Source organism: Phoenix dactylifera, chromosome 5 (genome assembly GCF_051530095.1).
Source record: "Phoenix dactylifera cultivar Ajwa chromosome 5, Ajwa_hap1_PhDact_Kaust_v1.1, whole genome shotgun sequence".
Taxonomy (NCBI): domain Eukaryota; kingdom Viridiplantae; phylum Streptophyta; class Magnoliopsida; order Arecales; family Arecaceae; genus Phoenix; species Phoenix dactylifera.
The window spans coordinates 18,510,136-18,522,409 of NC_143194.1; positions in this window are offsets into that span (position 1 = coordinate 18,510,136).

Here is a 12,274-nt window from a genome sequence, read left to right on the forward strand (position 1 = left end):
GGAAATTTTTGATTGTTGCAATCGACTACTTCACCAAGTGGGTGGAGGCAGAGCCGCTGGCCACTATCACGGAGGCGCAAGTCCGGAAGTTCGTGAAGAAGAACATCATTGTCCGATTTGGGGTACCTCGGGTCCTCATCTCGGATAATGGTCGACAGTTCGACAACAAGCATTTCCGTGACTTCTGCGAGGAGTTCGGGATCGAGCATCGGTTCACATCTGTGTCGCATCCCCAAACCAACGGCGAGGCCGAGGTCACAAATCGGACAATCCTCCAAGGAATCAAAGCGCGAATCGGTTGGACGGGGCAAGCTTGGGTCGAAGAACTCGAGAATGTCCTTTGGGCGTATCGGACCACGCATCGGACCCCTACCGGGGAGACGCCTTTCAGCCTAACCTATGGCACGGAAGCCGTTGTCCCCGTGGAGCTCGGACTCCCCTCACCTCGGGTGGCCGCACACCGACCCGAGGCCAATTCGGAGCAACTCCGAGGGAACCTGGATCTCTTGGAAGAAGCGAGGAAAATGGCGCAGGTTCGGATGGCGATGTATCAGCGGAGGGTGGCCCGATATTACAACTCCAAGGTCCGACCGAAGCTTTTCAGAATCGGAGATCTGGTGCTAAGGCGAGCTAAAGCATCTCAACCTGCGGAAGGTGGGAAGCTAGCGCCAAATTGGGAAGGCCCGTATAAGGTTCGCTGGGTAAACCGACCTGGCTCCTACCAGTTGGAGGCCCTAGATGGTCGAGAAATTCCAAGGAGCTGGAATTCCGCTAACCTGCGGATGTATTACCAGTAGAACAACAATGCCAGAAAGATAGTTCAAAAATGTATAACACTTTTCATTTCAATAATTTCTGGTTACAATGGCGTGCTCGTGTGATTACAAGGAATTCCCAGAGGGGAATTAGGGTGTAAAGAAAGTAAAGAAGAGGTGGAGACTCCGAGGAGCTGAAGATCTGGGATCCCGAAACCTCCATCCGAAGCGGCTGCAATCCCACCGGAAGTGGGTGCTTCCAACCGGAGGCGCCATCGACGTCTCACGAAAAAGACGAAGAGCCGGCGCGGATGAAGAAGAAGTGGACGAAGGAGAAGTCCACACTGCTCCTACCCAGAGGCGCCATCCACGCCTCACGAAAAAGACGAGGAGCCGCCGCAGAAGAAGCTCCCGCTGCCTCCAGGGGAACGCCACCTCCAAGGGATATTCCGGTCCTCCCCAGTGTTAGGGGAGAGAAGGGATACAAGGGAGAAGAGCATATGGAGGCGCGGTCCCGGATCAAGCGTCTGGCGCGGAGCTCAATCGGGAGGCTGAACTTCAAGGAGGGGAGACGTGATCCCGGATGAAACGCCTAGAGCGGAGTTCCGCCGGGGAGAACCTCCCTGTTGATCCCAGATGAAACGGCTAGTTGGCGGAAGTCGCGAAGGGCGCGCCTCCCGTTCCTTCGGTAGGGGTCTCTCAACCATGCGCCGGAGAGGAGGCCCACGATCCATGGCAACCTGAACAGCTCCGGCTTGGCAGGCTCCATCGCACCTGCACCTATATTTATAGCCAAACTGCGGCCTCCCGGTCGTTCCGATGCGGGTGGCTCCAATAAATGCGGGCGCATTGAATCCGGAGCCGATCCGGCTCTCGAGGCGTATCTTCCCGCGATTTCCTAAGCGTTATTCTCCTTAATCGCATTCTTTGTGCAGGACACTCCGGGTGGCCTGTACCCCTAGGTCCACATATCTCCGCTCGCGCCCAGGCCGCATCCGCCTCGAAGAACGCGCGTATCGCGGCCGCTTAACTGACACTCCTCGCAAGCAGCAACTGGCGATCCGATTTTCCAGGTAACCCCTCAATTAGCATTTAATGCCCATCTGGTGTTCCCCAGGCGACGCTTGGAGAGGAGGAGAAACACGATCGCAGCTGGCCACGGAGAAATCCCGTCGGGCGGCAAGCAACAGGCGCACGACCAGCGAGCGGAATTTTCCGAGGCTCGGCCCTCGGATGCCAGGCTAACCCGATGATCATCCCGGGAGCAGACTAGCCTGAAGCCCCGACCGGTCGCCTCGGCTTGCGCCAGCCTTGGCCGACCAACGAGCGGAATTTCCCGAGGCTCGGCCCTCGGATGCCAGGCTAACCCGATGATCATCCCGGGAGCAGACTAGCCTGAAGCCCCGACCGGTCGCCTCGGCTTGCGCCAGCCTTGGCCGACCAACGAGCGGAATCTCCCGAGGCTCGGCCCTCAGATGCCAGGCTAACCCGATGATCATCCCGGGAGCAGACTAGCCTGAAGCCCCGACCGGTCGCCTCGGCTTGCGCCAGCCTTGGCCGACCAACGAGTGGAATCTCCCGAGGCTCGGCCCTCGGATGCCAGGCTAACCCGATGATCATCCCGGGAGCAGACTAGCCTGAAGCCCCGACCGGTCGCCTCGGCTTGCGCCAGCCTTGGCCGACCAACGAGCGGAATCTCCCGAGGTTTGGCCCTCGGATGCCAGGCTAACCCGATGATCATCCCGGGAGCAGACTAGCCTGAAGCCCCGACCGGTCGCCTCGGCTTGCGCCAGCCTTGGCCGACCAACGAGCGGAATTTCCCGAGGCTCGGCCCTCGGATGCCAGGCTAACCCGATGATCATCCCGAGAGCAGACTAGCCTGAAGCCCCGACCGGTCGCCTCGGCTTGCGCCAGCCTTGGCCGACCAACGAGCGGAATTTCCCGAGGCTCGGCCCTCGGATGCCAGGCTAACCCGATGATCATCCCGGGAGCAGACTAGCCTGAAGCCCCGACCGGTCGCCTCGGCTTGCGCCAGCCTTGGCCGACCAACGAGCGGAATTTTCTGAGGCCTGACAACCCTCAGATGCCAGGCTAACCCCATGATCATCCCGGGAGCAGACTAGCCTGAAGCTCCGACCGGTCGCCTCGGCTTGCGCCAGCCTTGGCCGACCAACGAGCGGAATTTCCTGAGGCCTGACAACCCTCAGATGCCAGGCTAACCCGATGATCATCCCGGGAGCAGACTAGCCTGAAGCCCCGACCGGTCGCCTCGGCTTGCGCCAGCCTTGGCCGACCAACGAGCGGAATCTCCCGAGGCTCGGCCCTCGGATGCCAAGCTAACCCGATGATCATCCCGGGAGCAGACTAGCCTGAAGCCCCGACCGGTCGCCTCGGCTTGCGCCAGCCTTGGCCGACCAACGAGCGGAATCTCCCGAGGCTCGGCCCTCGGATGCCAGGTTAACCCGATGATCATCCCGGGAGCAGACTAGCCTGAAGCCCCGACCGGTCGCCTCGGCTTGCGCCAGCCTTGGCCGACCAACGAGCGGAATCTTCCGAGGCTCGGCCCTCAGATGCCAGGCTAACCCGATGATCATCCCGGGAGCAGACTAGCCTGAAGCCCTGACCGGTCGCCTCGGCTTGCGCCAGCCTTGGCCGACCAACGAGTGGAATCTCCCGAGGCTCGGTCCTCGGATGCCAGGCTAACCCGATGATCATCCCGGGAGCAGACTAGCCTGAAGCCCCGACCGGTCGCCTCGGCTTGCGCCAGCCTTGGCCGACCAACGAGCGGAATCTCCCGAGGTTTGGCCCTCGGATGCCAGGCTAACCCGATGATCATCTCGGGAGCAAACTAGCCTGAAGCCCCGACCAGTCGCCTCGGCTTGCGCCAGCCTTGGCCGACCAACGAGCGGAATTTCCTGAGGCCTAACCCTCGGATGCCTGGCTTAGCGCTGGAAGAAGTTCCTGAGGCCTAACCCTCGGATGCCTGGCTTAGCGCCGGAAGAAGTTTCTGAGGCCTAACCCTCGGATGCCTGGCTTAGTGCCGGAAGAATTTCCTGAGGCCTAACCCTCGGATGCCCGGCTTAGTGCCGGAAGAAGTTCCTGAGGCCTAACCCTCGGATGCCTGGCTTAGCGCCGGAAGAAGTTCCTGAGGCCTAACCCTCGGATGCCTGGCTTAGCGCCGGAAGAAGTTCCTGAGGCCTAACCCTCGGATGCCTGGCCTAGCGCCGGAAGAATTCTCTGAGGCCTAACCCTTGGATGCCTGGCATAGCGCCAGAAGAATTTCCTGAGGCCTAACCCTCGGATGCCTGGCCTAGCGCCGGAAGAAGTTTCTGAGGCCTAACCCTCGGATGCCTGGCTTAGCGCCGGAAGAATTTCCTGAGGCCTAACCCTCGGATGCCTGGCTTAGTGCCGGAAGAATTTCCTGAGGCCTAACCCTCGGATGCCCGGCTTAGCGCCGGAAGAAGTTCCTGAGGCCTAACCCTCGGATGCCTGGCTTAGCGCCGGAAGAATTCCCTGAGGCCTAATCCTCAGATACCTGGCCTAGCGTCAGAAGAATTTCAAGAGTCGGGAGTCAGCGAGACGCTACCAAGAGTTAAAAAGAAGAAGGACGAAAGTGAAATGAAGAAACTCTATTTGCATTAACTTTCATTGTTTCAGGGCCGAGACCCATACAACTTGGCAAAACGCCAACACACAAAGAAAAGAACAAAAATACAGAAGGTCAGCTTGGAGGAACCCCCGGGTCGGGAACGCCGGGCACGTCCGCAGGGGGTAGGGAGGCGGTTGGAGAATCAGCAGGCAATGGCGCCGGAGAGGAGTCTAGAAGTGAGATCCCACTCAGGTCAATTTCGGGGTACTTAGCCGACACCCTTGTCAGGCCTTCCTCGAAGCATAAGATAAAGGAGTCGGACCCCGCGTCCGACATGTCACGGACGAACTCGTCAGACTGACGATAGGCCTGTACCGCCTCCGACATATCACGGGTAACTCGGCGGACTGACGATAAGCCTGTACCGCCTGACGCCCGATTTCCGCACTCTTCTCGGCCAGCGCCGCCTCTGCCCGCTCCATAATCTGAGCTTTCGCCTCCAAGACCTTCGCCACAATCCGGTCGTCCGCCTCGGAGTAGACCCTCAGCAGATCAGCCTGAGCCTCCTTGTGCTTCGCCTCGGCAGCAATGCGAGCAGCCTCAGCCTCCTCCAGGCGCGAATGAAGCTCCTGGTCGCTCGCGCGGGACTTCTCCAAGGCCGACTCCAATTCGCCCAGCTTGGCTTCAAGAGACCGGGTTCGGTTGCGGGCGTTGTCGGCTGACCGCTGGGCCTTCTCCCACCTCTCCCGGTAGTCGGCAGCCTTCCGGGACTGCTTCTCGGCCCGCTCCTCCGCCTTCTTGATCTCGCCCTCGAGACCCGAGGCAACCTTGAGTTGCTCCTGAGCCTCCAACAGTTGCTTCTCGAGGGTGACGAAGCCGAGTGCCCGCTCTTCGGCCACCTGGAGCCTCATCTCGAGGTCCCTGGTCGTCCTCCCCGCCGCAGCCTGACCTCCCTCCTCTACTGCCTTCAGTTGGCTCTCGGCCCTCGCTAGAAGCCTCGCCTGTTCCTCGTAGCACTCCTCCAGGCGGATCATGTACTGGGCGAGCTAAGAGATAGGAAAAACGAGGGCGTCAGGCGGGGATCAACAGAGCCTATAAATGATGAAAGCGACCAAAAGAACACTCACCGACATGAGACAGACGCAGCTGGCAGCCCCAACGTCAGGGACCCTCATCTCCCGGACCTGCCTGCGGTCCTTCTCCAGCAGCACCGTCTCGATGAGGTTTCGGGCGCCGGCGAAAGCGAAGGCCGACCCCGACTTCTCCCCGGAGTCAGACGGTGGTTCTGCAGCCTTACCCTTACCCATCGCTTGGGGAAGAGTCATGCTGACCATGCTCGGGGCGGGGACCGCCCCTGGAATTGACAGGGTCCCGCTCGGCCGGGGCCTCGGCGCGTCCCTCCTCGTATCATCCGGAGCCGACCGAGTCGAAGGCTGGGCTGGGGACCGATCACGTCCGACCCGTCCATCTCGGGCGCGCCCGGGTGGTGCCTCCGAAAAAACGGTAGTCTCGGCATCGGAGGGCCCCCGGTTAAATAGGCGGAAAGGTGGGTGACGCCTCGGTGACGCCAGAGGACGCCTGGCTGCCGAAGGGTCGCTCGCGCCCCAAAGGCGAATCGACGCCATTAAGGAAGCATGTCCGCCGAAATCCTCAGACTGCCAGGTCAGCAACAACCGCCATACGCCATAAAGAAGGCGGGGAGCTCGAAGCGCGCGCGCCTCTCCGAGGGATGGCGGCAATCTCGAAGCATCACTCCCTTCACCCGTTCCCCTTCTGGTTCCAGGCTCGGAAGTGGGGGGCTACTGTTACGGGGGAACTTAGCCACCATGCCCCACGTGACCGGCACGCGCGCCCAGGAAGACTACGGCAGCTCCTTGATCCAGCAATCCGACCCCGAGTCGGACATCTTCAGCTCTGCAGCCCGACCCCGAGTCGGCAGCCCCTTGATCCAGCAATCCGACTCCGAGTCGGACATCTTCGGCTCCGCAGCCTGACCCCGAGTCGGCTGCCCCTTGATCCAGCAATCCGACCCCGAGTCGGACATCTTCGGCTCCGCAGCCCGACCCCGAGTCGGCAGCCCCTTGATCCAGCAATCCGACCCCGAGTCGGACATCTTCGGCTCCGCAGCCTGACCCCGAGTCGGCTGCCCCTTGATCCAGCAATCCGACCCCGAGTCGGACATCTTCGGCTCCGCAGCCCGACCCCGAGTCGGCAGCCCCTTGATCCAGTAATCCGACCCCGAGTCGGACATCTTCGGCTCCGCAGCCCGACCCCGAGTCGGCTGCCCCTTGATCCAGCAATCCGACCCCGAGTCGGACATCTTCGTCTCCGCAGCCCGACCCCGAGTCGAACATCTCTCGACAACGACAGGCTATTCCCCAGAGGCACGCCGCGGCCCTCTGCTCCGCTACACCCAGCAACGGTCGTATCCGGCGCTGCTCCACGATCCCCTGTAACAGCCGTACAAAGCGGAGCTCCACTACGCCCTGTCATGGCCGTACCCAGCGCTGCCCCACGACGCCCTGTAACGGCCATGTCAGTGGCAGCTCCATCGTGCTACACGATGACCAACCCCCCAAAAGGACCCCCCAGCCTGGTATATATGCGGCTGGGGTGAGAAGGGGGGGTAAGCAAGAACTTCCAGAGCATTCTCTTACTTGCTACTATTATCTCTCCTTCTCCTCCAATCTCCTCTGACTTGATCGTCGGAGGGCCCCCACTACCCCAGTGGTGGTGCGAGGCTTGCTTGCAGGTTTTCCGGTGGAAGGTGGAGCGCAATCAACACCAACCAAGGCAACTCAAACGGAACCCCGTTCACACCGCTGTGCCAATCGTTCTCGGTTTGGACCACCAGCAACAATAGTATTTTGGATAAGTTAAGAAGTCTGCATGAACCAATGTCTGAGACTCGAGTCGACTCCCGAGTATCACGAGTCGACTCCAAGCATATCAAGTTCACTGGCACGAGCTCGAGTCGACTCCAGACTAGTACGAGTCGACTCCGACTGAGAACAGAAAGAAGAACAGAAAGCCTCATCTCAGAACCTGTCAACGAGTCGACTCCTGAAGTGCGCGAGTCGACTCCAATGTTCAACGAGTCGACTCCAGGGTAGTAAGAGTCGACTCCAAGAGGTACACAAAGAAAAGTCAGAGAGCAGTTTTCGGGTCTGAGATTCGAGTCGACTCCAGTGGAATGCGAGTCGACTCCGATGGTTGGCAGGTCGACTCCAAAGAAGGTAAGAGTCGACTCTCAGCGGAACACAAGGAAAAAGTCAGAGAGCATTTTTGGGACTCTGATATTCGAGTCGACTTCCGCAGTACATGAGTCGACTCCGAGACTGAGCGACCATCAACAGACAGAAGACCATGTTACTGCCTCTGAGATTCGAGTCGACTCACAGACAGCTCGAGTCGACTCCAAGACAAGCTTCACGTCAAAAGGCAGAAGACCAACTTTCGGAAACTGAGAGCCGAGTCGACTCCAAGGAGGTTCGAGTCGACTCCAAGACTGGATGAGCCAAACGACAGAGAATCGAGAGTTCGGGCTCTGAGATTCGAGTCGACTCCCAGGACAGTCGAGTCGACTCGAGTGGACAAAATTCAAATTTGGATCCACGGACTTCAGTGGATGAGCCGACTCCAAAAATTGCCAGGTCAACTCCAGAAGTTGGCGAGTCGACTCCAGGTCAAGACGAGTCGACTCCCAGTCAAGACGGCAACTTTAATTCAAATTTGGAACAGTTGCCGAGTCGACTCCGGAAAAGCGTGAGTCGACTCCTGCTACAGACGAGTCGACTCCTGATCGCGCGAGTCGACTCCAACCCACCAACGGTCATATTGTCAGGCTGCGCAGAGTGTGCAGAACGGCCAGAAAAAGCAGAGTAACGGCTAGTTTCCGTGGGGGTTGGCATAAATAGCCACAGAGGACTGTAGCAAGGTAGAGAACAGATATTCCACTCCAAGCATTCAAGTTTTCAAGCTCTCCAAGTGCACTTAAACGAAAAAGGGGAGATCTGCATTTACTGCTCCAACAACTTCTTCCCAACAATCAAAGCTTCCTCCTCCTGCATTCAAGTCGACCACTCTTTCAAGAGGAGACCGGAGTTCCAGAAGCCATACCTCTTCACCAGCTTAAAAGCGTTTGAGGGCTTCTAACTCCTTTACGATTATATTGTCTTAAATCTGCTTTTTGAGAAGCTATTTTCTGTTTTCTTCTATCTCTTGTATTTACTTGATTCAATCGGGGGATTGAATCAAGGGGTTTAAGGTTGGTTGGTGAGCCAAGTTAAAACCAACGTGTGTAAGGGTTTGATTGTGAGCCCGGAAAAACAATCGGGGTTGGTTCTAGTCGGTGAGCCTGGGAAAACCGACCGAGTTCGTTGTGAGCTCGTAAAACAACAAGTTTGGTTGTGAGCTTGCAAAACAACCGGCTGTAATCCAAGGGGGTTATAGTGAAATTCCCAAGTGAGACTTGGGGAGTGGACGTAGGAGCAAGGGTTAGCTCCGAACCACTATAAAACTTTGTGTTTGTAGTGCATTGTCTCTCATCTTCTTCCCCGCACATTACTCACATCACTAGGCTTTAATTAAATAACTTGCTATAGTTTTTAATTAATCATCCACAAAGTTTTAATTAGCCAAGTTATATTAAAAACCCAATTCACCCCCCCTCTTGGGTTGTCTATCTGGGCAACAAGTGGTATCAGAGCCAAAAACTCTTCCACTCAAGAGTTAAAAGATCAAAATGACAACCCCATTTGGATCTTCTCACATTGAGGGTCAGTCCACCCAAAGACCCCCTTTCTTCAATGGATCCGACTACTCATACTGGAAGGCTAGGATGAGAATATTCATCCAAGCCCAAGACTATGAGATGTGGACCATTGTAGTGAATGGCCCATACATCCCATCCACATATGTAGAGGGTGTTAAGGTACCCAAATTAGAAAAGGATTGGGATGAACATGACATGAGGAAGGCACAATTAAACTCTAAAGCTATGAATGTGCTATATTGTGCCTTAGACCGTAATGAATTCAATAGGGTCTCTACTTGCAATTCTGCAAAAGAGATTTGGGACAGACTTGAAGTGACCCATGAGGGCACGAATCAAGTGAAAGAGTCCAAAATAAATATTTTGGTTCATAAATATGAACTATTTAAAATGGACTCTAACGAAACAATTACATGCATGTTCACTAGGTTTACTGATATTGTCAATGGCCTAAAAAGCCTTGGCAAGAACTATACTAACAGTGAACTTGTCAGGAAAATCCTTCGGTGTCTACCAAGGTCGTGGGAAGCTAAAGTGACGGCAATCCAAGAAGCTAAAGACTTGAACAAGCTTCCACTTGAAGAGCTCCTTGGATCCCTTATGACGCATGAGCTTACCATGAAACAACACAACGAGGAAGAGTCCTCCCATAAGAAAAAGGTAATAGCTTTAAAATCTACTTCTTCTAACAAGGACTTGTCTTGCAGCAGCAGCAGTGAAGAAGAAGAAGATGAGGAAGATGGTGGTGAGGCTCTTCTTGTGCGCAAGTTCAAGAAATTCATCAACCACAAGAAGTCTTATCATCAAAGGAGAGGCCCCTCAAATTCCTACCGCAAGGACAAAGGTAAGGAAAGGGAAAGTGAGGGGATCGGATGCTATGAGTGCAAAAAGCCGGGACACATCCGAGCTGAGTGTCCCTTACTAAAGAAGAGCAGCAAGTACAAGAAGAAGAAGAAAGCCCTTGTCACCACCCTATCGGACTCCGACGCATCATCTTCATCATCGGATGAAGAACAAGAAGAGAAGGCCAATTTTTGTTTCATGGCCAACGAAAATGAGGTAACTTCCGATACACACTATGATTTTTCACTTGATGAACTTTATGATGCGTTTAACGAACTAATGATTGAATATAAGGATGTTAATGTTAAAAATAGGGAACTAAAAGTAACTAACCAAACTTATATCCGTAAGTATGATTCATTAATTAAGGATAAAGATAATCTTACCAAAGAAAATCTAGAACTTAAGACAAGCAACCAACTCTTAATTAAGAAGACTAACAACTTAACGAAAGATAATGAAAAACTAACTAAGGAACTTTCAGAACTTAAAAACCATAAACAAATCTTAAACAAGGATCTCACAAAAGAACTAAATGATTTAAAAGCAGAAAATCAAACATTAACTAAAGAACTTGGAAGATACAAACCTTTAGTTGAAAGGTTTACATATAGTTCTGAAAAGTTAAATATGATACTTAATAATCAACGAGCCGTATTTAATAAAGCGGGTTTAGGATATAAACCAAGAAATAAACAAAAACTTCTCAGTAACTTCTTTGTTAAAGCTGGGAAAACTAAAATTAAGAAAATAACTTGCTTTTGTTGTGGTACAGTAGGTCATAAAGCAAATGTGTGTAATTTTAGGAAAAGTAAAACTAAAAGAAAAATTAAAAAGGTATGGGTTCCAAAAGGAACCAACTTGACTAACCATGAAGGACCCAAGAAAACTTGGGTACCTAAGATGACATGATTTGCTTGTGTAGGAGTGTCTTGCAGCCAAGGTCAACAAGAACTGCTGGTATTTGGATAGTGGCTGCTCAAGGCACATGACGGGTGATAAAGACCAATTTTTCACCCTTGAAGCTAAGAAGGGAGGTGCTGTGACGTTTGGAGACAACAACCAAGGTCACATCATTGGTATTGGTAAAGTTCAAATCACCCCTTCTACTTTTATAGATAATGTTAGATATGTTGATGGTCTTAAGCATAACTTGTTAAGCATTAGTCAATTATGTGACAAAGGATATGATGTTATGTTTAAACCATCACTATGCATTATAACAAATACTAATGATAATAGTTTAGTTTTTAAAGGGATTAGACGTGGAAATGTATATGTGGTAGACCTAGAAGACCTTGCAAAACATAACCAATGTTTAGTTGTTAATGAAACTAAAGATAATGATGCTAGTTGGTTATGGCACCGTAAGTTAGGTCATGCAAGCATGGACACAATAACTAAATTAGTTAAAAGAGATTCCGTGATAGGTTTGCCAAAGTTAAAATTTGAAAAGAACAAAATCTGTGAAGCATGTCAATTTGGCAAACAATCTAGGAATTCTTTTAAACCCATAAAATGTGTCTCTACCTCTAGGCCTCTAGAATTATTACACATGGACCTATTTGGTCCAACTAGAACAACAAGCCTAGGTGGAAATAAATATGGTCTAGTCATAGTAGATGATTACTCTAGGTACACATGGGTCATGTTTCTAGCACATAAGGACCAAGCATTTTTCATGTTTAAAAAGTTCCATAAGGAAGTAACAAATGCTAGAGAGTCTTCAGTCATAGCCATTAGAAGTGACCATGGTACCGAATTCGAAAATCAATTATTTGATGAATTTTGTAGTAAAAAGGGGATAATCCATAATTTTTCTGCACCTAGGACACCACAACAAAATGGAGTTGTGGAAAGGAAAAATAGAACACTAGAGGAAATGGCTAGAACGATGTTATGTGAAAGTAACCTCCCTAAGTACTTTTGGGGAGAAGCCATTAATACTTCTTGCCATATATTAAATAGAGTTCTATTAAGACCCATCATAAAGAAAACACCTTATGAACTGTGGAAAAACAGAAAACCAAAGGTTAACTATTTTCATGTTTTTGGATGTAGGTGTTTTGTACATAATAATGGAAAAGATAATCTAGGGAAATTTGACCCTAAATCTGATGAAGGAATATTCTTAGGTTATTCTACAACTAGTAAAGCCTATAGAATCTTTAATAAAAGAGCACTAGTTATAGAAGAATCTATACATGTTGTATTTGATGACTCTAGTGACATCTCCTCTAGTAAGAAAGCCAATCTTGATGATGATATTGAAATACTTGAAGAAAAGATAGATGAGGTGGGATTACAAGATGG